This window comes from Mixophyes fleayi, chromosome 12 (assembly GCF_038048845.1).
Source record: "Mixophyes fleayi isolate aMixFle1 chromosome 12, aMixFle1.hap1, whole genome shotgun sequence".
In the NCBI taxonomy this organism is placed as follows: Eukaryota; Metazoa; Chordata; class Amphibia; order Anura; family Limnodynastidae; genus Mixophyes; species Mixophyes fleayi.
In genome coordinates, this window is record NC_134413.1 from 78,920,521 (window position 1) to 78,942,578 (window position 22,058).

General features: G+C 39.7%; 1 pseudogene; it reads right to left on the reverse strand.

Annotated features, from left to right (window-relative positions):
- The window catches only part of LOC142108384 (NACHT, LRR and PYD domains-containing protein 3-like), a 49,991-nt pseudogene that overhangs the window by 19,546 nt on the left and 8,387 nt on the right, over positions 1 to 22,058 (reverse strand).

The window sequence follows — 22,058 nt, forward strand, 5'->3', positions numbered from 1 at the left end:
AAACAGAGGTTGTCCCACTGGAATACACTGAGGCGTTTGACACTGTAGACAAAATGCAGAGGGAATAGATGAATTCATGAAGTGTGGGGGTTTGGTAATGTGCAGTGGAGTACACAGAGTTTGTAGGCACTGCCCTTGCAGTGTGTGCACTGAGGTACACAGAGGCATTGGCACTGGTAAGGCATTAAACAAATTGATACAATGGAACATATCACAGTGACCATGTAGAATAGAGATAGGCAGCAAATGTAGCATAGTACACACACACACAGGTGACGAAAACTAGCATGTAGGATTGGCGCAACCAAATACACTGGCGCAGAGTCGAAGACTCCACCAGACTTCACCAGGGATCCCCGCAACAGGTTATGGACTCTGCTGAGTGTTGGAGGCAGGCCAGTGATGTCTAAGACTGCTAGTACTGACATTAGCCACTAACGGTATAGGGGGGAGGAGCTTATCCTTAAAGCTTTATTTTTAGTACCAGAGATCTTCACACCGCACTGCCTGAGCAGCATGTAGTGTGTACTGGGACACACGGATGTGTTCGCACTGTTTGAACAGCACGTACCATGCAGTAAAGTACATAAAGGTGTTGCCACTGGTAAGGCAGTAAACAAATGGATACAATGGAATAGAAAAAGATAGGCAGCAAGTGTAGCGGAGTACACACATGCAGATGACAAAAAGTAGCAGGTAGGATTGGCACAACCAAATACACTGGCACAGAGTCAAAGACCCCACTGGACTTCACCAGGGCTCCCTGCAAGAGGATATGGACTTAGCTCAGTGAGGACTCAGGTCGCAGCCCAATTTAGTCGGTTCCCTCTGTGAAAGCAGCAGAGAAGTTACCTGGTATGAGGACTTTGCCAAAAACACCACAGAGGGAGATGTGGGTATGGGTGTGCTGCTGTCAGGGAGACGGGACACAGGAGTTGATGAAACACAAAGGGGTGCTATACTTCCTAGTATAATCCTGGAGCTGGAGTATTGAGGTTGGACACAATTGGTACTCGGGCACTGAGGTGGCAACACCTGAGAGAGGTGTTATGTCCTCTCTAGCTTGAGGCTGAGCCCGGCTGAATTCTGTTAAGGATTTGGAAGGTCAGCAAACAGTGACCTGCTGAGTGTTGGAGGCAGGCCAGTGAAGACTGTTGATAATGACATTAGTCACTAACGGTATAGAGAGGGAGGAGATTACCATTAAAGCTTTAAAGTGCCAGAGCTCCTCCCACCACTTCTATACCCAATTGTGACTCCGGTGTCCCCCCAATAGGATGTGAGAGAAAAATACATTTACTATACAATGTTTCCTATAGTTTATATGGATTTGTAACACTCACAAGAAATGCTCTATCTTGCATGTTGGACTTGAAAGAGCTGACATTAAGGCTCCAAAGTTAGATTCATCCAGTTTACTACCACATAGGTAAAAATTTCGGAGAGATGGGTTACTGCTTATTGCCGACACCAACTGAGACCAAGAACTCTCTGTAAGGCCTTTGTTGCTTAAACTGGAAAACATAAGAACAAATATATACAATGCTCAGTCTATATACAGAGGGATTAAAAAAATTACCAATAGGTAATGCAAGTTAAAACTAACTCTGAACATCAGTATCTATATCATGCACTCAACATAAAAGTAATGAAATGCGCAAGGTTATATTTTGTGAAGAGACAGGTTGAGAGAGAAAACAGTCCTACATATTTAATAAAAATATAATAAGTCCATAAGAATGGACTATATGGAGTACTTAGTAATGTGTTATGAACTAACCAGTCCGTTCCTGTGCAAGAACAGAATTAATATTTTGCGACATTGTTTAATATAATTTCCGTATCCTCGCCACTGAAGAAAGTATATACAGACAAAACAAAATCATTATCGACCCTTGTGTGCTTTGTGACATCAACAAAATGCACATTGCAAACCAGGCTATGCCCAAATATCAAGTTCATTTCATATGCAATAAAAGTAAGTGATCTGGCACTATGCAATGCAAACATTTATCAAATATGTCTAACATGTAGTAGACTTTAAATGGGTTGGGTACTAATTAACAATAATGAATACAACGACAATAAGTTTGTAGACAAAAAACTCCTATGTAAAAAATGGCGATAAATAAATTGTGCAGACTTACCATCATAATGACTGTGTCGATTCCCGATAGGCTTGTGGCATATACCGAATGGCAGCAATGCCAGCAGTTTATATTTACGTCACTTAGCATAACCACTTGGAGTTTTGTTTATTTAAAGCGGCAATGTCAGTAGTCATGTGTAATGTACAAGTGTTCATGGTGTTCAGAATTTTCAGTCGTATTCTAACCCTAACCCTAAACCTAACCCTCATCCTAAACTTAACTTTAAAATTAGATAGTAAAGTGTTTATTTGCTGGCATTGCCGCTTTAAATATAGAAATGTGGGAGTCGCTAAGCTGAATGAGGTTAATACAAAGTTCCGGCATTTTCACCATTCGGTATATAGAGCAAGGATGTCGCACATCTACACAGTTATTATGATGGTAAGTCTGTATTTTTTGTGTGTGGATACTTGCTGTCGGCATAATGATTGTAGTTATTATGACTACCACCGCTTTAAATGCCTGGTGGTTTGGTAGACCTTTCATTAAATTCTGACTTTTTTCCTTTTAGAAGCTTTTTCTGACTAAAATCACAAGAGTTTCTCTTCAAGTAAACTAAGTGTTCTGTTCAAACATTATATGTTTTGGTATGTTACACCCAATACTGGAAACATATATATTTGTTTAAGGTTCAGTTAGATAGAAACCCACTGTAATAATGAATGTGATTCTAGCTATCATTTATCTAGTGCATTCTAGAAAATGAGAGCTAGAGTCTGATTAGTTGCTATAGGCTACACCTTCACTTTTCCTTTCTATGAGGTTTTATACATCTACACCTAAGGATGAGACATAGCATGTTTAAGCAATACTGGGGGCCGGGGTGTGGTTAAAGCAGAACCAAGGGGTCCAGATTGAGTGGTATTTGGGTAACTTGTTGTCTAAGAGGGCAGTGATGTACTAAATCGAAGAGAAATACCAGATACGGTTCAGCAGCTCAGTTCTCGAGGGAGGTGGGTTGTTTCCACGCTCTAGTAATAAGCAATTTGGAGGTTTGGCAGATATGTGTCAATAAGCAGTCTGTGGGTTTGTTGAGATGTGGAATTAGCTGATTAAGTAGGATCGAAAGGGGTTCCCTTGGGACCTGTACCCCAGTAACCTGGTGAACAATTTCTAATGTGAGGTCCCAAAAGTTTCAAATAATTGGGCAGTCCCACCATATGTGAAAGAAGGTGCCTGCGGCTCCACAGTCGCCAGCAGCAGTTGGATAACAGGGGATACATGGAGTCTGTCCGGTACCGTATACCATCGAGTGTAAATCTTACAGGAATTCCCTTAGATTCCAGCATTGATGGAGACCTTGGTTGTTCGGGTACTAATGACGATCCATTCCTCACTGTCCAGGGAGACCCCGAGGTAACATTCCCAGGCCTCTTTGTGGGTTGCGAGCGTTTGGTCGGGTGGAGACATTATGGGGAGGTACAAAATTGAAATATTCCCTCTGCGGCCAGCGGAGTAAATGCAGTTCCATTAAAACAGGGAGAGTGCTCGAAGTTTCTTGGATCGAGATTGACATTGAATGTATCCCCAAATTTGAAGACATTGGAAGTGCCTGAAGGGAGGAAGGTGGTATTTAGTGCGTATGTCTTCATATGACACAGGGGCCTATTCGCCCATAATATGGAGAAAGTGGTAAAGCTTATACGACTTCCACAATCGGAAGACTGTGTCTGATTGGCCTGGGGAAACCATGGATGAGTCCAGATTGGTGTCAGGGGGGAGGGATAAGAGGCTAGGTCAAAACAACGGTTAGTGAAGTCGACAAAGTGAATGCAATAGAGGGGCAGGTGCAGGATAAACAATGGGCCTGATGGGGCTGAAGCCCCAGGCGTCTCCACAGAAATAGACCAAGGCCAGCCAGGAGTAAAAAAAAAAAATATTTTTTTTTGTGAGGGCACCTACCCGGTCTATTGTATATACCTATAGAGGATCAATATAGATATATACAATAGACAGAGTATTTATATATATTTATACATAGATTCCAGTTTTATTTTTTTATTTATTTTACTTTAGTTTTCAGCACCCTGTGCTTTGTTCAATGTTAAAAACCTGAAAATGATATATGTTTCTGTTAAACACTTTATAAATAAAAATAATCAACCATTGTTTGTATTTTTCTCTTTAATGGTCAATAAAATAACATACCTTTACCTCTCAACTGTTCCGATTCCATCAGGATATTCCTAATTTTAGGGGACTATCCTGATTAGACAGGAGCTTGTCCCGGCAAGAGGGACAGCTGGGACTTATTTCCACTCTTCACCTTACATAAAAGCTGTGTGAACCAGTTAATGGTGCACTCTTTATATAAGTAAGGATGGGAGGGAGATGTAAGTGGCTGAAGGGATGTGCAAGCCTCCATGGTGCTAGCCACACCCACACACAGCTGACCACACCCACACACACTGGCCACACCTCCAGTGGGATGGCACTTCTTACAATAAGCCCTTAATAATTTTCAGCCCCAGACTCATGTGGTCCTTAATCTGGCCCCCGGCAGGTTTAGACTGAGTCAGGTCTATGAATTTTTGGAAGCCAGGGGAGGTAGTGGAGAGGCTTGTCCGAGGCCAGGGTACTCTATATATCAACCCATTTCTTGAGACATGGGTTAATGTGCCATGAGATACAGTGACTGACTTGGGTGACTTATACCGCTTTCATACTGCCGCCCCGGCAATATCCTGGGTTTTTCAAGCCGGGTTTTTGCCGGGGCTCGAAGGGTCCCAGCTCAGAAACACCATTCATACTGCACCTCGGACCCGGGAATTTCCCGGGTTGACCCCATTCATACTGCACAAGTCTGTGCCCTGGCAATTTGTGGGAGTCATCACCAGAGCAGTTTTCATTGGCTGAAAAATGGTGATGTCATTGAAATACTGAAAATAAAGCCCTCAATGATATGTTTTAGTGAAGGGGAATGACAATAAAACACACTCATATCACTGTGCTGTTGGGAGGACCCTGCTTCTTCCACCATCTAATCAGCTCTGTCCTCACTGACACAGTCACTGCCTACCACAAAATTAACTTTCCTGAAAAAGTTGTGCTTCTGTGAATGCTGCAGTGATTTGATTGGCTACAGGTTGTTATACTGTCCAGATAAAAAAAAACAAAAACCCACAAATGAGCAGGAGATAAAGGTAACAATAAAAGTGCCACAACATCCACTGATATTAAAATCCTGTTTCCTGGACGGAGTGCTAGCAGTACAACTGAACATCAAGAATTCCGGCCCTGATGCTGGAGAAGCCAGTCTGTGACATCACAAGCCAATCAGCTTGTTTTCTGTGCAACCCGGCACCCGGGTTGCACCATTCATAGTGCAGGCAACCCGGGTCCGACCCGGGAATTACCCCTCGATAGACCCGGGATTTTTGACTTGTACCATTCATACTGCACCAAGACCCGGGTCGTTTGAGCTCGTCCCGGCAAAAACCCGGGATTTTGGTGCAGTATGAATGGGGTTTAAGTAGTAGTTATGTATCAAAGGGAGTTCAAGACCCCCTGATTCTATAGGCTAGGATAACAAGGTTTTACAAGTTTGGGTTTCCAGCCTCCCCAAATGAAATTGTTGCACAAGGATTGGAGGATTTTAATTAGACGATGGGGCACCGGAACCAGAAGCATTTGAAATAGGTACAAAAGGCGCAGGAGCGTGTTCATTTTTATAGCTTGGATTCTCCTGATCCAAGAGATGTACATTGAAGACGCCGAACTCGCGGGAGTTCAAGAATCCGGAGGTTAATACATTTACCCCTGGATGTCATTTGGAAACGGGCCAGTAGAGAGAAGCAATTGGTAAAGCCCGGAAAACTCTTTAGTAATTGCCACTCCCAAGTATCTGATGGAGTGGGGAAGTCACTCATATTTGAAAGAAATCTGCAGGATTTCCTGGGTCATATGGGGATGTGGAGCGAACAAAGCCTCGGTGTCATTGATCTTATACCCTGAAAGTGCCCAGAATCGTGACAGTTCTGTCATGAGGCTTAGGAGAAAGATCAAGGGGTTAATCAATGTTAAAGCACATGATCAGCAAACATGGATATCTTATGTTGGTTAGTACCGTGTCGGACTCTGGTTATGTCAGGGTTGAGACAGATTCTAGCCAGCAATGGTTCGATGCAGAGTTCAAAGAGGAAGGACGAAAGCGGGAATCCCTGCCAGATTCCATTTCGTAGAGGAAATAGGTCCGGAGACCTGGGCATTAGTCTTGACCTGTGAAGTGAGACTCCCATACAGGATACGAACAGCCTGTAGGAATCTTCCTCGAAAGCCAAACGTCTCCAGTTGAGAAAATAAAAGGGACCAGGTAACGAAAGCTTTCTCCGCGTTCAAGGCGAGCAGAATTGAGGGGAGTTTTTTTGTGCTAATATAATGTATCAGACTGACCACTCTGCGGGTTTTGTAAAGTGCCTGCCTGTTGGGGATAGGGTTGGTTAGGGTCAAATAACTCGGCCAGGACTCCCTTCATTCTATTTGCCAAAATTTTGGCAAAGAGCTTAATGTCCACTTTGAGAAGTGAGTTAGGGCGAAAACAGGAGCATAAAGTGAGGTCCTGATCAGGTTTTGGTATGACAATGATCATGGAGGAGGTGGAATTTGGGTGGAAATTGTCACTGTGCAATACAGAGTTAAAGAGCTGCATACATTTAGGGAGTAATTTAAGTTTTGTAATAAGACATAGGGAGTCCATCAGGTCGCAGAGTTTTAGAAGGCTTCTGGGAGCTAAGGGCAAGTTTCACCTCCTCCTCAGAGATGTCAACGCATAGTGCCGCCTCTGTGGTTTTCTCCTTTTTTATGTTTAAGAGAAATCATTCTCCAAAATTTAGAGTGATAAAACACATTGGCCCCTCTCTCAGTACATGTCTCTTATACCAATATAATGCTATCTCATACACTTCAGGGGCAGCATGAATGACCCACTAACCTTCGAAAGGGCCACTTGAAGTTTTTTCTAATAATGTACCAATTACTCCAGATAGTTGTTGAAATTAAAAACTGTTCTTTGATTTGCAGTGGAATAAAATACAAGACGAAAAAAACAATTACAAAGTCTTAGCTTATTTCATACAGAAATCCATAAGGGGGCCAAAAAATATAATTGGCACCCTTTTAGAAATAGTAAGAAATAATTTGGTTTCAAGCAGGTGATTCTCCTTCACTTTGGGACTGAACTCATCTGTATGTGGCAGGTGTCTGTAATATAACATTTTCTCATTACACAAGCTTGATTAGAGAAAATGACACAATCTCCAGTTGTATGCCACCATGTGTACTGCAATGAGCATGCAAAGAAGAACGAAAGACAGATAATTGTCTGAAGAAGTAAGACAGAGACTAGCCAAGCATAGATAATCTCAGGGCTGCAAATCAATCCCCAGACACTTGATTTTCCTGTTTCCAATGTATATAATAATATTAGGAAGCTTAAGGCCCATGGCACTGTAGGCAATCTCCCTTTACGTGGCTGCAAGAGAAAACTTGATGGATGATTGCAACACAGGATGGTCTGAACGGTGAACAAACTACAAGGTATGGCAGTTTCCACTCGCAAAAACTGTCACCAAGTCAATGAAAAGGGGGTATATTATAGAATGCCCAGAAGGTCCCCAATTCTGAAAGAAACATAAGAAAGCCTGACTGGAGTTTGCCAAAACCTTCTGAAATAAGGTCCTATGGACAGATGAAGCCAAATTAGAGCTTTATGGTAAAGCTTGAACTTTCAATGAAAATAAAGCCTTCTCCACAGTCAAACATGCATGAGGTTCAGTGATGTTTTGGGGTTGCTGTGCTGCATCTGGCCCTGGGTGTCTTCAACGTGTGCATGGCATCACGACATCTGAGGATTACCAGGCCATTTTGGACACACACAATGTATGTCTTTTATATTATTACACTCTTGCATTCCATATTTTTTATTTGGAGGAAATGACCTTTGATATGAAAGTATAAATGATCTTCAGCTTATTTCATGTTGATCATCCCTGAAAAGTGCTACCAATGTATAACAGAAATGTGAAGGCCCTGAGAATATTTATAAAATTGGTGTCTTTCTCATTTTAACATGTTCATCACTATTGAACACCCTTTCCTCTTTTTCATTTACCTAGCCTTAGGACTTCAAGAGTTGAAATATGAAAAAAAAACCTATCTACAAGTACTTATAATAAAGCAAATACTGGTGAGACCGGAGGGAGGGGCTTGGCATGATGACATCATTGCATAACCACCGTTACATCATCAGCTTTGCACCTTCCTATCCACTGCACTACAGTAATTGTTGAAGAGCCAGGGGATGGGGCAGGCCCTAAGAGTGCCATATCTCCTCCATATAGGCACCTAGAGACCATGGAGTACCCTCGTTTGATAATGTGGGGGGGTGCATTTTTCAAACTCTATGGCCCATAAGAAGTTATTCTCTGGTGACCGTGTGTGATTACCAGAGAATAATGCCTACATAACAGAAATCTTAGGAAGTTCATGAATGGGTAGGATCCCTCCACTCTGGCTTTAATAAATTCAGGGATACCCTCATTTGAAAGAGGGGAGTCCCCTCTTTCAAGTCATGTGGCCCCTTAGTAGTCATTGTTTGGTGACCACATGTGATCACCAGACAATATTACCTTACACTGCCGAAAACATTAAGGAACCCAGACTGTCGGAGAGGTTTTGCATTGCCCATCACAGTACCCTCTTTCAAACGATGTGTCCCCTTAGTAATTATTGTTTGGGGGTCACCAGACAATAACACCCAATGCTACAAAAACGTGGGGAACTCTAATGCTCAGATCTCCTCCATTCTAGCTTCAATAAACACAGGGGTACCCGCAGTTGACGGGGTACTACATATGTGTAGTATCTTACTTTTTGCTGTTTTGGAAAGTTGGGTTGATACTAAAGCAATGAACACACAGTATTGCTTGGTGGTGTTTTGAATAAAATTGCACACTTTTGCTTTTATTTCAATTTAAATAATAAAAACACTTTTGTGTCCATTCTTGGCCGATTTTCTTTGCTGTGACAGTATGTATAAACAAATTCTCCTGAAAACAACCCCAATGTATACTTTGTATGGGTACTGCATAAGCAATGGCTGATATTGATGAGGAAATATGACCAACCCAAGAAGTGCCAAAATAGTTACCTTTAATACGGGTGGGAAAAGTCACTGTGTGGAAGGGGTTAAACATTTGTGTGTTACCAAAGTAGCACATTAATTGACTCCAGGGGGTAAAGTTATCAAGCTGCGGGTTTAAAAAGTGCAGATGTTGCCTATAACAACCAATCAGATTCTAGATATCATTTATTAAGTACATGCTACAAAATGTCATCTAGAATCTCAACTTTTTCAAACCCGCAGTTTGATAAATTTGCCCCCAGGTTAGTATACATAATTGTCACTGTTTTCCACATTACAACTCATCTTTCAATCTTACATAGGTCAGTTTCACTTACTGCATATCCTCTATACTGCAGTCTGTGCTTGACAATACTCACAGTAACTCACTGAAGTTAGGACCCTCCAATTTGTTTTCAGACAGGTCAAGCTTCTTCAGGAAATGATTTTCACTTATTAGCAATGACAACGATGAGGTTGAGCTGTCTGTCAGGCCAGCATTACACAACCTAGACGGTAAATGAAAAATGTTACAGAACCTTGTCACGACAAAATAAAAACAAACCTTATCCCAAAAAATTATACTCAAATATCTGTCGCTGCTGTTTATGGGCCATTGATTACCTTACCTACAAATCAATGCAACTGAATGTACATGCAATAAATATGTTTTCTGTAAATGCATACTGTATATACACATATGCGAAGTGAAGAAGGTACCGTCGCACTGAAAATAGGGAGCTTCCCTCTATTCATTTTAAAAATAAACTCTTTATAGAGGTATATAGGGGCTATCTCAAAACAGCAAAGGACTGAACTGTGTATAAAAAATAGAAGATTGTGTTTTTCAGAGATGGACAGCAGCTCACCTGAGTGCTTAGATGTATATTGAGCTTATGAGATACATCAGGTGTAAAATGTAACTTTTATTGGTCAAATAAAATATATCAAATAAAATAGCGAAATAAAGTGAAGGATATATACAAGGTGTAAGGTGAATTAAAAGGCACTGAGAACACTCCTTATCCAGAGATATATATCTAGATTTTCAAATTGATACAAATCCCCATATAATAGTGGGTTTCAAGAAGCAATGTATTCAATATGTTTTAATGTCAATAATGACAAATTTAAGGGCACATAATCATTCAATAGTAGATAGAATTCTATCTTCCACGTTCCATTAGATCTGAGATAATACTTGTGTGAGAGTAATATAAAGACCTTCTCAGGTTCTAAACACAGGTGTGAATAAAGATCTGAATTTGTAGAAATAATCTAAAATTTCCTCTCTAATAATCTCTCAACTCTATAGTTGTATCTGAGAGAAGCCTCTCCTGACTAGAACTCTCAATCGAGGAGAAAACTAGCTGTTGTGCACGTTCCACTAGCAAACTGTCTAAAGCTAGTTCCGTGCATGGTGGATGGAAATACAGGGAGTGCTTTGCTATCTACCTAATTTTGCTCCACTAACTTTGGATTTAAGGAGCATATGCAATGTGCCCAGGTTCTGCCTCTGGAAAGGGTGCCTACAGCGACAACGCCGACGCACGTTTCGCTAGGCTTTATCAAGTTTCGCTAGGCTTGAAACCAGTGGATTATTTGCAGCAGAGGTCAAAGTGGGTCGGGGTCGGTACATCTCCCAAACCACCACTTCTACATTTCTACTTCCCTGCAGTGAAACTTATCTCTCCTTTACGGGGTTCTCTGATGACATTGTGAGGTCACATTTGACTCTGCACCTCAGATCTAACCAGAACCCATCACTAGCAGCATAGTGGGATCATACTCAGAGCACATTGTGACAACAGTTATACATTATAGCTATATATAAAGTATATTTATTGTGAGTGTGTGCCCTCAGATGTTATTAGTTGGGCAAATATGTTTTGTTAATTTAAAAAAACACACTTAAAATTTCTTATCCATTATTCTTACTGTAATTCCTCTATCCGACAGATAGGACTGGACAGAGCTGTCACCAAGTCACTGAAGTGAGGACCTTCCAGATTGTTATAAGACAGATCAAGTTTCCTCAGGGACTGGTTACTTCTCACTGCAGAGGCCAACAGAGGACATGAACTGTCGGCGAGGCCATTATGATACAAACTGCAAATGGACAAAAAAAACCCAACAAGACATAATAAGACTTTTGCAGCCCTATGGGCCAGATTCATGTTTGGACGTCCGTCCGTTTGTATAGTGTATCTTGCATGATTCCGCACTACACATCAACAGAAACGAACATTGCACCAATGGGTGCAATTGTATGCAAATCACTTCCGAACACAAATAATACGACTGCCTACGACTTGAGGGGTGTAACGGTGGAGCAAAGCGGCGGACTAATGTAGGCCATGTACAGTGAGGGTGTTCTAACGCAGATGTTGCCAAATCAAGTCCTGCTTTTCATAAGTAGTCTTGTTTTCAGCCGAATCTTTTGCACCAACTACAGGTCGGGTGTGATCATCAGCATCACTATTTATTTATATAGCGCCACCAATTCCGCTGTACAAAGAATATTTGTCATTCACATCAGTCCTGCCTCATTTGAGCTTACAGTCTGAATTCACTAACACAGACAGACACTGGTTTATTCTGTCAGCCGCCAATTAACCTACCAGTAAGTTTTTGGAGTGCGGGAGGAAACTGGAGGAAGCCCACACAATCACGGGGAGAACATTCAAACTTCACACAGATAAGGCCCTATTTGTGAATCAAACTCATTAACCCTAGCGATGTGAGGCAGAAGTGCTAACCATTCATTCTGACCTGGGCCCTATATGTGTGGAGTTTGTGGGCCTATTTTAAGTCTGAACGCATCTGGGTTAACAGTCCCTTACTGAACATGGACCACGTTAGTCCGCCCCTTCTTGCCTCTGAAATTATAAGGGGTTGTATGTGTCAGATGCGTGTGGATATGAATTACCTGCAATTGCGCTCATTGACATAAAGTCCATTTCTGGGCTTGCGCAGTGCGGAGTCATGATACATACACTACGCAAACAGGAGGACATCTGGAATTCAGGCCCTGTGTAGGTTGGCGTGGGTTATCTCCCAGAGTCCAAAAACATACTAGTAGGATATTTGACTGCAGACAGAAATTAACTCTAGTATTTTGTTTCACTGTTCGACTGTAAGCTCCACTGGGGAAGGGACAGATGTAAACAGCGCTGAGTAATATGGTGGAGCTACATATATAATAATAAATTAATAATGCAAAATATGGTCCAAGTGTTTCAATAACCTCTGAAACTATTAAGAGAGTTGTCAGAGATCCCTTTACATAGGAAGTCACGGTCCTTTGTAAAGGAAATGAACAAGAGAACTACTGAGGAAACGTTAGTGTCATAAGACATAAAGTAGTTTCTCAATGGTTAGTTAGTTAGTTAGTTCTCAATCAGTTATGGTAGATTGTAACATCATTATCCCTTCCTACATGTTCTGCACATTTTTCTTTGATGTTTCTGAGCCAATTTCTAATTTGGAGAAACATTTTTTTTTATAGGTTGCAGGTGAAGTTTACTCCGTCCATTCCATATCATCATCTTAACTTGATATTATGGAATTCCCAGAGATAACTACAGTCCCACTGTGCTTAAATATACAATTCACCTATTTGTCCGTGGATTGTGCTCACACTTTTTGGAACAACTTAAAGACATTATTTACATCTAACAATGGCACAATTTACAGTGCAATATTTACTAGGTGTTCATTGGACATCTTTAAATGAACTGTGCCTCCAGCATTGTTTTCAGATTATTTATCAGCATTATATTTATATATTGTTTTCTTGATTTGTTTTCTTTCACTATATTGCTCATCCTTTGCCTATTACTTTTTGATAACTGTGACACCTTATCTATAGGCATTGTATTACATTATAATATCATTTACGATTCTGGCCAGAATGTACAAGGATTTTGTGCATAATAAACGTATATACTGTCTATGTACAATTGTTGATGGGAATAAATGTCCCTCATATACACAACTTTCTGCCTAGTATACTAGATCACCATCCCCTGGCCACCTCCATGACCTTTAGCGCCTTGGAGCTTTTCTTCTTTTTGCACAATTACTTTAGGACTAGGGGTTTTCTATTGCCTCCATTTGGCTGCATTTCCTATCCCCCCATTCCCTACATAAGGGAGCGCAGATAAAGTCTCTTCTTATCTATAAGCAAATATTGCATGTTACTTAAAAATGCATCAGTACTTGTTTCTAGAAACTTAGATAATGATACTTGCCAATATGAATAATATGGACTGCTTGCTTCTTTTCCACATCCGTCCTAATTCTTACCTGAGGTCTACGACAGTATGTAGATTTGGAGCAAGTCTCTCCAATCCTTCGTTTGCAATAAGACATCTGCTTAAATTGAGCTCTTCTGTCTTTCTGCAGGATTCAAGGATAAACGACAACACTGTGCAATCAAGAGGTGACAGATGCAAACCAGTAAATTCTTATTTTCTGTTGGATCCAAGAACTTCTTATACTAGAGGCTTATTTTTAGATTCAAAGAAATAGGTAAGTAAATTCAGAGCCTTCCTTTTGTTCCATGTATTTGAATTTAGATGATCTAAATCGGGAAGACGTGATTGAAGCCAGGTGATGACCTGTTCGGATGACTTACTGCTGAATTCTCCCAGATAAGTTTTCAAAATGGCTTTTGTGGAGACATCCGAGAGACCACAAAGAAAACGAACAAATACTTCACCACGACAGTCTTTAAAAGATTGGGATTTCGCTAGAGATTTTTGCAGTTTTCCAGGACAGTAATCAAGATAATGGACCAATGCTGCAAAAAACTCCTGTAGGGTGAGATGTAAGAAGGAGAAGGTCACATTAGGAGGTTGATCAGATTCTATCATAAAACTTGACAAGAGTTGGGAAGCAATGTCCACTTTCAAAGATTTCAAATATCGTTCATCAAATACAATAAAGTGATTCATTACTCCGTATTCCGCCATCCATCCAATGGACTTCAGGAGTTCTCGAGCACCATGTTTATTTCGGCTGTGATTGGACAGAATGTTGGCAACAAAAGTCACAAAGAGTTGAGTCACCGTTTTGGGCAATATTAACATCAGCTGCTCACTGTTAGATGGTTGGGCTTTGAAGCACATTGATAATACTGTACAGATGATCCAGCAGTACGATGGGATGTAACAGAATGTGTATAGTGTGTCATTCTCTCTCACGTAATGAAACGCCTTCTCTGATAATTCCTTGTTTTTGAAGAAATGTTCAAAGTACATTTGTCTTTCCCTAAAGCCGAATCCCATTATCTCAGTTATTCGCTGGAAAACATCAGTATTAATTGTTGCCAATTTGGTTGGACGACTGGTCATTAACACAGAGCAACCCTTGAGAAGAGATTGTTTCAATAAGCAACCCACAATCATGATTGGATCTTCTAACTGTTTTGAATTGCTGCAAACCTTGTTTGATCTGAAATCCATTTGGTTATTACTTTCATCTAAGCCATCAAATATAAAGAGTAGCTTTTTTGGATCCCCTAAGATGTTTCCAAGCTGTCTCTGTAGATATGGATATTGTTGAAGGATCATTGTCGCCAAGCTGACCTTATCCAGTCTGTTTAGTTCCCGGAATTTGAAGAAGAAGACAAAAGCAAATCTCTGGTAGAGTTTTCCAGTCACCCAGTCATAGACAAACTTCTGCATCAGTGTGGTCTTCCCTATTCCCGGTACTCCGCTCACCATTACACTACATGGCACACATTGTGATTCATGACACCAGTGGAACAGCCTGTTGAAGTAAAGATGTTTCAGTTCATCTTGTGCTTTTTTTAAATAACGTTCATGTTTCTCCCCTGTCTCCACGAGCTCATTCTGAGAACGCTGTCTGAAGTGATCAGTAGATACAACAATCAATTTCACGAAACGTTCAGAAATATAGAAGTGTTGCACTTCCTGGATAGATCCCGGAGGTTTGTTCTCCACAAGATTCTGAGTTTTCTTCAGCAAGTGTTGCTTATGTTCTTTCTGAGATTCTGGAGAAGTTTGGTAAGAAAGGAGACATGTGTAATTGGTTTTGGGTTAGTACATTATTTCAATTAGATATGCCTTATGACTTTGTAAAGTAGCCTCTAAACATTATTCATATAGTTCTACCTGCAAAATTAGTAATTGCTTACATTCTGTGAAGGTTTCTGAGAATATTAAGATGTGTTCCCTCATGTTAAAGTATATGTATATTTGAAATTATACATTTAGCTAGGAATCAAAAAGGGCTTCAAACAAACTAGAAAGAGATAAGGTGAAAATATACCAAAAAGTATAATAAAGGTAAATATTGTTTTTGGATATAAATGATCGGATTTGAGGCAGGGTGTCCGCTTCTATAACATTCTCCACCCAAATCCAGCACGTCCCAGCTCTATACCAAATTATTATTACTCTGCAGTGTCAATCTCATTTAATCACAAAAATGTAACATACATACTCAAATGTTGGGTATTGATGCAGATTTTTTGGATATCAGGTAAAATTGCAGATATGACTTCATTTTATGTAATAATTAGACTAATTACCTTTAAGCTCTGGAGATAATTTGTGCCCATTTTCATCCAGCAGGATCTGCTGCACCAACGTATGACCTAAAGACAAGAGAGTTCATTAATCTCTTAAAGACCGGAGGTGACCAAGTCTGTATTCAAGGCTCCATATCTTGTTACATTCTTATTCCCAAGCAAATTTCATATTATTTTTTCAGGATATATAGTCATTCATTTTGGTAAAATATTAAAATAGATAGTGATCTATTTGATGTCTGTTAGTTAGGAAAAACTCAAATACAACAGAACAATTTAATTTTCCAAAATGTATGACATAGTTACAGTATTTATACATTTTCAGAACAATCACGGAGAAAATGGCCATAAGATGTATTTACTCCTAGTAGTTCTCCTGACTATAAGGATTCCATATATGTGTATTTTAAAGTAGGGTCTAGGAAGTTATAGGAGCAGAATGCAATATTTTTGTAACTTTTATTTTGGAAAGGTGTAGCCCATTTCCTGTTTAGTGATTAGCAAGATTTCCTGTGGAGCGATTGGACAATAGGTAAATATAGACCAAGTGGACTTTTTATGAACAAGTTCATTAAAGTAAGTTACATTTACAAAGTGATGCTGATGAGGTCAACTATGATCTCTTTCCGGTACGATTTTGCTTTTTTTTTATAGGTCTGTCTACTGAACAGTTTTCTGGTTTACCTCTTGTCTGTGTTTCAGTAAATCCAACAAAAGCCATCTATGAATCTTTCTACCTTAGTTTAGGTGGCACCCAATGTTTGGCATAAATTTATTTTATTGTTACCTCTGGGACAAATGTTAAATGTTAAAATACAGCCCCACTTTCTTAGCTCCCTTAATATATACATACTTTGAAGATCAATCCAGGTCGAATTTCCTTACCCACTTATCACAATGGCATGACCTAATACATAAAATCAAATAAGGACTGTGTTATTCTATCTTACCTATATCAATCAATTCATCCAAAATCCCAGTCAAATTAGGATGTGGATGATCCTTATGTAGTGCATAAAGACTTTCCCAAAATCCTATTACAGCTTCTGCTCCTTTCTCGAAAATGTCTTGTACCAACCTCTTAGAATATTTGGTGACTCCGAGATCTTCTTTCATTGTTGCGTAGTTCTAGAACCAGACAAATCCCAAATTTGAGTGTACAAATATCTCATAAGTAATTAAGTCCTGATTGTCTGGACATTTAGGAGAAGTGCTGAGTGCAGTGATTGGTATAAATATGCAGTTTTGATTATTAAGTATTGTTATCTTCTATCTTTTTGTCCATTAATCAGATACATAGTAGTTTTAAGAAAGGGCCTTACACTTTACCTCTTTTGGCTTCTGTCTTACACGAATTAGGAGTATTTTAGTGATAAGTAATTTGTCTTTGAGAACTTGTAGGCACACATTAAGGGCCTGATTCATTAGTGATCTTATCTTGTGCAAAAGTTAAGATGCTTATTTTTAAGAAGAAACGGGGAGATAAGAGTGAAGTTAAGATGGATTTTCATCTTAACTTAAGAAATTCTTCACTTACGCAGTGGATTTTGCTTCTTATCTCCCTTTTCTGAGCATGCACAGAGTGGATTTGCTTAAGATAAGCAAAAAATGGCAGATAAGATCACTAATGAATCATGCCCTAGGTTAGTCAGTGCACTGTGAGAAAAGTGGTTCAAAATATTATCAATGCTAAGCAAGCATTTCCATTGTTGTTGTTTGGATGGGAGACTCTACTTTTGTTTAGCCTTATTTGTAATATGTCATGTATATGTTATATATAAATTTAATAATAGTGAGCTGTGGATCTATATGCTCTTTATACAGATTCAAAATAAATATGGAATATATTGTGTTTTGTGTATATACAAACGTTCCTAATGTTGATTATATTTTCTGTTTGAGATATACTGTAAGTTCAGGTGGATAGACAACCTCTACTGTTTGACTGGCCACTAGTAGTATAATTGCCTATTGGGTCTAATCATTAAGAATGTCCTTTTATGAAACTGGCACACTCACCGAGAAATGCACCAGGACTTTAACTTGTGCAAGAAGTATTGCCTGTTCTGTTATATCGGGATTTGACTTACCAATAGTAGTAGTTACTTTTACAAGCAACGCGTTCGAGGATTTGACCCAACAAGACTTTGAACTATAGTGGGAACCATAGATCGCCATCCGCTACTTGGAACTATGACCACTCGGAACCATTACCGAGATTGTCTTTGCACATTAAGAAGTACTCTTATGCTCCACACCAATTAAGCGCTTGTTTAAAATCTGCCGGATCTCTACATGGCATGAATAAATAAATCAGGCACTGGAATAAGTGTTTGAGTCACCAATGAGATCGCATTTGACTTTATACCACAAAGAGTGTGTCAAAGACTACTTTCTGAATTTAAGAATTTATTTTTTTATAACAGATTGTTGCATCATTGTATGCGTTTGTTGTGTAAGATGCTGATGTTGCAGGAGAGGTTTTTGTCCTATCTTATGTCCAGGGTAACTGTTATATAAGAGTCATTCAGCCGTCAGTGTTGTCAGTGCACGGCCCCTAGCCGGCAATAAACAATATTCAAAAATTCTCCAGTAAAACTGTAGCAGCCAATCAGACATTTGCTTTCATTGTGAAACTTGCACTCGAGAAATAAAAACTGATTTCTGATTGGTTGCTCTGGTTTTACTGCCGATTTGCACCTTTCAGGATATGCTACTGAATGATTATTTGTTTTTGACTTGGTAAAATTTCCTTATGGCTACTTACCTCTGCCTTTAATGTAGTGCGTGACTTTAGTTCCGTTAGGAGGCGCTGAGTGCTCAAAGATTCCACAACGCAGATCAGATCATCCCAGAAATACTCATATATCATCCTCAGCTCATGCCTTTCATACTCAGCCAATTGCTGGTGGAACTCTTGAATTTCACCATAGTCCCGAGACCGAAATTTGGGTTTAGCCATGGGTTTAGGTACTGGAGGTAAAGAGCAGACACCTAAAAGAAACACGTTTTCTTACTTCAAAGTAGCTTTGAATAGGCTTTGTTTTATCTGGAAAGACCTTCAATAGCCAGCCAAGAGGAGGTAAGAGTTATTATTTTAATCTTACAAAAGTCAAGCATGTGATAGGCTGTGAAGTGGGTATTGGGGGAAGGGGGCAGGCTGTGGCTTTGCCTAGGGCACCGAGAAACCTGGCACATTTGTGTTCCACTAGACAGCACAGAACACGTACATGCAAGTAAAATAAAACAATGATCCCCATACACAATAATGTGATTTGGTACTAATTTGGGGTTCAGATTAGTACCAAATCACATTATTGTGTATGGGGATCATTGTTTACAAAATTGTGTTTTAAATAAGAATTAAAATATACATGTTTTAACTAGTAATAGATGTTAATCCATAAAATAGACTGATCTTAGTGCTGACAGCCCAATACAAATCACAAGGTACAGAAGTTTCATCATATCTATTAATCTGTTTAATTTATTTACTCTTAGAATATTAGCGAAGTCAATGAGCGCTTAACTTTTAGTATAATATTTATGTTTAGGGTGGGATGCCCTGTGTTAATGCTGCTCTTGCAACAATCGGAGGAGAGCAGAACTCCTTCCCCCTGTTTTGATAAAACAAATTTCTTTGCATTCGTTTTGATAGGACTTTATATTGCACATATGCCTGTGCGTATCCTGCAGTCTGTCCTGTTTGTTAGTATTGGCCGTGTTTTTTTGTCTCATACCCTAGTCCTAGAGGGGAAAAGGTTCTATTACCCAAACATTGTTTCTGTATAAGTCCTGCGTAATGTCCCCTTAATTTCTTAGCTGCACACAATTTATAGCAAGTTACTATAGTTGTAGAATAACACTCAGGAACAAGGTTACCTTTCAAGCCGTTGTGAGCAGCTGCTCTCTCTTGAGAGTGGAAGAATTAAACACAGCACAATCTGCAAACACACCCAGGATTGTGCCATGGGGAGGAACTAGCGGAAGATGAACGTTTGCAGTTAAAATACTTTTTATTGTTTACTCTGTAATTGCACAAGGACAGGAACTTGACTTCCCAGTTCACAGACACTTCTGGTAATCCACAAAATAAATCCGGCGCTGCAACACTAGAGTCTTAACTATCTAAATTGGCATATGTCTGCTGTCACGCAGCTGAAAAAGAACCTGTGAGTTCTACAAAAGGAGTAAATCAAGAAGTAATAAAATTAGCGCAGAGACAGCAGTCCATGCCAATAATATAAACAATTTATAATTGATAATTAAATCCACGCAAATTAATAAATTGTCACATTTATTAAATAGCATATAAATAAAATCAACAACTAAAATAATATATAAATAAATATAAATACATACCCAAAAGTTCCAAGCTGTAGAGCGCTTGTAAAGTGCAGATATAGAAAGTGAGTAATTAATACTTAAGTTCAGTAGGCAGCTCCCCAGTCGTTATACACCTGTCTGCAGGTGTGAGACCTAATGAAAAAATAGAAGACAGGGGGCGCCACACATAGTGCAATTATAAGTGATACACAGTGGTATTCATCCAGAGATATACAATTCCCGTACCAGATATTCAGAGTATACAAGCCAGTAATTTATGTGATGAAATCCCTCTGATGGCACCACGAGTAAACCTGGTAATCAAGATAATCCTGGAAAGCAGATATCGCCTCCTGACATAGGGCAAGATGAACAGCTGCAAACTCAAATACAAGCCCCAATAGTGTGATACCGTAAATGAACCAGACCTAAATGCTTAAAAAGCCATGAATTTCGTAGCACAATATTTCACACTGCAGGCTCTATAAAATAAATGCCCGTACATGAAACATGAATAAAAACAGCTTAACTGTCCTATGGACACTCGCAGATGAGGAAGGTACCAGCCGGCGACAATCCAAACATCCAAAAGATGATCACAGGACTCAGATATCAACACCTCCGACGCGTTTCGTCTTCAAGAAGACTTTTCCAAGGAGTCATAGTGAAACAGATAACAGCCCGCTCTTAAATACTTGAAATATCTTAGTATGGAGCCAATACGATCGTGATTTCCGGAGTGGGCGGGATTATCGCTATCCCGATACGCCACTTCCGGTTGGGCACTTCCGGTAAAGCGATCGTGAACAAGTGACTTAATCTATTACAGCGGTAATCAGGATAAATACTATACTACATAAATCAATGTGCATAGAAAGAATACATAATCCCAGGCTGAATGAGATGAATGGCATACATAAAATGAATGGCATAAGCCCGTCAATATACAATACATATATCAGATACAATACATATAAATATACATGAATACAGAAAAATACAGGTGGGTCCTCATAACTGGGTCCCCACTACATCAAATACATAAAATTCATAGAAATGGCTATCTAATACATCAAGTGTCTGACTACTAGATAAAGACAGTATATATAATACCCTGATTGGATATATATATCAGTGCACTGATAGTAACATTTCTGCTCCGTATTAAACTACACCAATATTGTGCAGCTAAAAAATAATTCAAACTCATACAATCAGAATGGACCTATATCAAGTGGGTCTATTTGATAGATATCTATCAAATAGACCCACTTCATATAGGTCCATTCTGATTGTATGAGTTTGACTTGTGGTAATCCATTCATTTGTTTACATTGATAGTAAAACATTTTTTTGCCTTCAGCGTAAGGCATCTAGTTCAAAACGGACCACAGTGATATCATAACCTTAACCCCTTCATGCTCAGGCACTGTTCTTACCTGTATCCACTTATGAGATAGTCCTCTGCTTTGTCGGACATTATAACCACCATGGCAAGAAATAAAAACATTTCTGTTTGTTACAATGGAACTTACAGATAAATCGCAGCAACTGTTCCCCCAGTATTACCCGGCATGGAAAATAGGGAGCGGCAGAAGAGGTCCCTTGAGAGGACAAAACTCTGAGTTTGTGACACGTTTCTCAGCAGTGTCTCCACTGTAACACCCCCATTCCTTGGCTAGGGTGTGTGTACTAGTCTTTGTGTGTCCTGTCTGCAAATGGACTCTTTACCTTGTATTCAGTTTCATGCAGTGCCTCCACCTTGGTCTAAGTACTGTAGACTCTTCATGGGGTAGTGTCCTGGAGTTAGCAAAACAAGAGAGAGACCAAGGAACCGTCCACCCCCCTACACTGGACCACAGGCACACACAAAGGGAATATTATCATACAAGGTTGGTCTGTA